Genomic DNA, 5905 nt, shown 5'->3' with positions numbered 1-5905 from the left:
TGTACGAATAAAATAGATAGTAAAGGTGTCTAAGAATGTCAATGAATTTTAATAAATATTAACGGATATCAATGGTTGTTAATAATTAATTTAATGTTCCAGTTTTGATCCACTAGGACACCTGAATCTTGTGGCCCTAAGAACTTATTGTAAGCCCTGAAGTTCCCTGATCCCTCTTGGCCATCCAGGTCAACCGATCGAGACTTTTCTGTCTTCAAAACCAGAATGGCATAGTCTGGAACCTATGAAAACCAAAAATTACCCAACATTCCCATTGTTCAACCGTTTGGAGGCTTAGTCTTAATGAGACTTCGACCCTAGAGTCCCATCACTATTAACTGTTAGCACCTTTAAGGCCCTAGAAGGAAGGTCCAATTAAAGTAATTTCTCCATGTGTTTAATAAATTGGAAACACAAAATAACGTAGGAAACATTTTGGAATTCAAAATGAATTAATACAGAATTAGCAAGCTCTGATCCACCAAGATTTTACACGAAGTTTAGTGCCTTACTTTTTACATGATCACTATCTAAAAAAGAGTTATCGCTAGACGGACAATTCCCCGGAGATAATATCTCTGCACGAAGTAGTATCAAAAGAAGAATCCATTGTTTAAATTCAAATGAGTTGAACGTACAGCTGACCTCGATTGGTTAATCACACATTCAAGTTCCTTTCACCCTTATGAGGTATTGTCGCGTAAGTTTTACCATGATTTCCTCTTTAGCTACATTTCAGCAGTGAGGTACCGTAAAAATGAAATAAATTCAGTGCCACGCCCATTTTTTCCTACAAATACTCTTAATGAACATCTACTAAAACTAATACTTTACGTTCTTTGATTTACATAAATTGTCAGCGAAAAATTGATCAGCAATTAGCATATCTGTTACTTTTTTAACAACACTGAATAATCAGTTTTCATTTCTCAGTGAAATGGAACATTAATTAACCCAACAAATTGAACATACTATTCTTTTATTATTAAATATCAATTACGCTTCATCGATCACGTTAAGTCAATCACAAATACATTCATCCAACGCAGACCTCATTTACATAAAACAAAGTGAATATCTTCCACGAATATATGTCCGCTGCAATACGAAACGGACGATCGATTTCAATCGAATTAACAGACGCAGCGTATTAAATGTGGCATATCGGAAACCCTATAAATCAGGGCTGCTTTGAGCGTACGCGTTCCATGTGACGGAAAATGAGCAAGTCAGAATGATGATTGAAGGAATATGCACAGTAGGCAGTAGGTTGGGAGGTAAGGAGGCGAGGAAACAGGGCACGTACACTCTTATCGTGTTTCTGAACGTCAGCCTCGCGTGTAACTTTATGCTAATCTCCAGCGGCTATATAAGCAACTGGTCAGTGCTCGAGTCACTCCCTCGCGCCGCTCTTTCTCAATCCTTCACTGGCCCAGACTGCCTGCGGAATAACCTACTACCGTTTCCAGCAGGAATCAGTAGCGTAGTAACCTTTAACCAACAAAACCAGCCATCGACACGTACACTTGCACGCGTAGTTTAATTGAAAATAAATGTTGCCGTACTAGAAACCATAAAGAAAATTATAACAATTGTCCCCGTTCATTCCTCTCGACTAATTTCAGCAACTACGATCTGCAAGTATAATAACGTACGTGGAAAAGGAACTAATTAACACGTGAGATTCCAAGGATATAATTAAGTTTTCTTTTGGAAGGGACTTCATTTCTACGCGGGAAATGAAAATGGACTTGTTGTTTATGAGCCAGGTGCGTGTAGCGTTTACATTATCCTTCGAATATGTATTAGGTTCTTAATCCAACCGTGGAGAATATCCTTGTTTGCTTAAGAGTTTAAAAGCTAGTGATTTGTTTTCAAGTAATATACTCGGGCCAGTGATAAATAATCGATATTTCGTGGGGTTATAGTGTCGCTAGACCCGATCCTGTAACACGCCACTACGGGACTTCGTAGACGATGCATTTATTCTACGCGCGATTTGCATACACAGCCCTTTGTGTGTACGTGCCGCAAGCTCGACACGCCATAACAGTTCTCCAGGTGTCCTCATTCCGTTAGTACCATTAACCGCAAAGTTTTTCACTCTGTTCATAGAAGCTTCCTTCCTGCAATAACAGTTTTTTCATGATAAAACAATTAATGTTTCATCTGATTAATAATTATTTCTTTTTTACTAATAATAAGTTGCACTTCTTCCGTTTCTAAGGAACTGTAACTTCCTCTTCTTGGTCTCTTGCAATAAGTAATAAATTTCATTAGGTCGTAATACTATAGAGTTGACGTGTACATGGATTCAGAATCGAGAGGGTTCCAGGCAGTAAATAACATCTTGAGGGCCAAGAAAGTATGGGCGGTTGATCAGTGTGAACGACGACGCTGTGCAGACGCAGTGTTCTTCGTCGACGCCGTCGAAGCTCGTCAAGAGTTTGTAGATGTTGGAGTTGCAACGGGGGATAAACAGATGAGGATAAGGATGCTTTTCCTGTCGACGTTCGCAGGGAAAGCTAGCGATCTTGCCAGGATGAGGATTGATACGCAAAGGATCGATCCTTCTTAGAAAGGGGCTACGGCGAGGACTCGACGCATTTTTGTAATTATACTTGTATAAGCGAGTCGTTGCCTTTGCAGCTGAACACGCGACATTATAAAGGCCGGCGCAAAAATATACGTATTAGAAATACTATCTAGTAATGTCTCTTTAACATACTACAGAATTTCTTACACTTACAATTCAAAATAATAGAATAAACAACTACAATTTCCATGAAATATAATATTGTTATACATTGTCCGGCTGAGAAGTGACGGTACTTGTTCATGCTAGGGAAAAGTAGTCGTGGAGGTAAGATGACTTTCACTCCCGATGTTTGGACGACTCAGTTTTCGATGCTTAGTCACCATTAGTGCGCGGCAGTAACATAAAACGGTAGCGAAACCTAATGTGATGGAGTGAGATGTAACGATAGGGAACGAAACTGGCAGCACTGCAAACTTTGATGACTACATTACGTCTCCCTCCGTCGCATTCTGTCTCGCTTCCATCTTCTGGTACTACCGCGCGACCAGTAACAACCACCTGTCGAAACCGTGGGTCCAGACATCGTGAGTGAAAGAGTCATCTTGCCTTCCCTCATCTTGCAATGAAGAATAACCGACATCATGTCTCGGCCGGAGAGTACGAAGATATATTGTATGCGAAGTCATAATAACTTACTTGGCTGTGCGAGGTGATTCTGGATGATCGAAACAAAGTATTATTCGAAAACACTATGATATTTACACTTCGAACGTTAATGAATAAGTGGTAAAGCAATTGTATGATATGGTTCTAATAAACGAAAAACAATAGTTAAGTGGCTTCCACAAGTTAAACGCGTGCGCCGGGAAAGTAACACTCACTTAATAAAATATCGGGCCGTCGATGAGAAACTAGAATATTGTTTATTAATTCGAGCATTCCGATATAAAAGTGAATTAAAAAGTTCTAATGAGAACTAGTGGACGTTGAAATGAAAAATATTATGCCCATTGAATAGGTACTCGCACATTTTTAATTAACACTAGCGGTAAACACAATTCCAGTAGCAAGAAATTTATATAATGACTCGCTGAAGAAATTCACTTGGCAGAAATGAACATCAGAGAAACGCCATATTAACCAAGGACGTGCAGATGAATGCACCACGCGACACCCCATTCTATCTTCTATCTTTTCACAGGTTTTTCTTCTAACATTCCAGGCCATAAGAAAGCAAGATTATACTCAATTCCTTAAAAAAGAAACGGAAATTTACTATTATCATAGCAAAAAATGCTTGGATTATTAAACGTTTCAATAAGACCTGATTAACAGTACATAGATTCTAGTAATGTGCGAATTTGTATTATTAAGTATTCATAAACTTTTATACGAATTCTTTTCATTCTTGCTTTGACAAACGAGAGTCGTGGTTTTACAATTGTTGATTACAGTTTCAAAGATTTATATTAATATTGCATGGATAATGGACACTTGTAAATTAATTATCAAAGTTACTAGAAAAAAAAGGAAATCACAGAATTACGTACATCATTATTCAATATAATTAAAGTTCTCTGAGCAAGAACCTGGAAATGTTCAAAGAACCTAGTTAGTGAGATTTACTTAAAGACATATAAAAGTCAATTTCTGCAATTGGATGTAACCACTCCAATTTCTTTGTAATTTGATATATCATTCGCATATTGCGAATTATCATATTTTCGCAACGTTTAATTAAAATCACATACGTTTTCGAGAAACGTGTACTGTCAAAAAATGATTATACGCTAGTGTATCTGATGTGACCGATATTTATGAAGTTAGACTAGCCGCTTTAATCACGTGAGCTTTATCTAGATCAAACTACATGATACGCCAAAAGAGAAAAAGAGATTGTTGAAAAAATAAAACATACGATGCGTATCGCTGAAATTTGTTCTACGTTTTCAAGAAATCACGCGACCCTCACGTTAGAGAACCCTTATTAGGGGCTGTGTATTCGCTAATACCCCGACTTCTCGAGTCCTGACTCATCGACGTTACGGTATTACGTCGATAACCGGCAGATTCTTTGAGCATACATTGGAAAGTAAAGTCAATTCCTATAATCAATTTTAATTGGTAGAACGGGGATCTTTATACGAATACACATATTTAGGATGACAGTTTGAAAAATAGAATTACTATGGAAAATAGTTGTTTTTACAAAATATTGCAAAAAGCTTTGCATTTTGGATTGTTTTATATTTTTTTTGTGTTGCTTGTATTTCGTGCAATTTTGCAAATTTTCAGACTTAGACTTGTGTACTCAAATTGCGTAGACTTTTTGCTCTGGATTTTAAGAAACAAAGTTTTATTCATTTCGAAGAATACTTTATTATAATAGAATGTTGTATTAAATACTAGATATAATCCGGTTTCGTCTTTATTATTAGTGTTTCGAATACAACCTTGTCACAGAAAGAATATCAATCCGCAAGAATATTGTATTGTATTGTAGAAACTTCTACTAAAGTCCGCAGTGCAATTACACCCGTGCATAATTTTCACGTTATGCTTTATTAAAAGCAAAACCCTTGCAACTTATTTTTGTTTCAAGGTTTAATTTTTACGATTTGACGCACGCGCGTTTATTACAAAGTTACATTTATTCTATTAATATACGAGCTTATTATTTTACATAAACTTCATATGAATTAGTCGAGGAGAAATGCGTAATGAAGGTGATGTTCGAAATCAGAATAAAATTTTAAGACCTTAGAGTTGCAAACAGAAGGTAATTTCAATTTTTTTTAATTCTATAACACTTACAGAAAATTATCATTGATTATTAGCTGATCAGTGAACAATTTGAAGCTTTTATATTAATTACTATAATTAATCAATATTTCTGCAACAAAGTAACATGTAAAACAACAAATAAATCACTTACAATTATAAAATTTTAATTTTTAGATTTACCTTCCCCTTTTACTTTCAATGGATTGAAATGAATAATGTTCGGCAAACAAACTAATTGATTAGATCTAGTAAAAAGTTCTTCCCAACGATCTTCAGGTGATTAAATAAATTAATTTTATCAAAGTATCACTAATACCTGTTACAGTAGTATTCCTAAGCTCTCAGAGAAGTAGTAAACCGTGAAAAATAACAATAGCCATCACATTGATGATAAATTATTTGTACATTTTATTCGAAACAAAACTTTCATATTATTCAACAATCGAAAAGAGCTCTTTACTAAATTTAATCTGTCGTTAGCGTTAAATTAAGGGAAGAGTTCACTGTTTCAGCGACACGGAAATGCAGTTGAAATCTCCGAATGAAGATCACCGAAGTTGCAGGAAAGGTGGATGCACCTTC

Source organism: Nomia melanderi, chromosome 9 (genome assembly GCF_051020985.1).
Source record: "Nomia melanderi isolate GNS246 chromosome 9, iyNomMela1, whole genome shotgun sequence".
NCBI lineage: Eukaryota > Metazoa > Arthropoda > Insecta > Hymenoptera > Halictidae > Nomia > Nomia melanderi.
Note: the sequence above shows the minus strand (reverse complement) of the source record.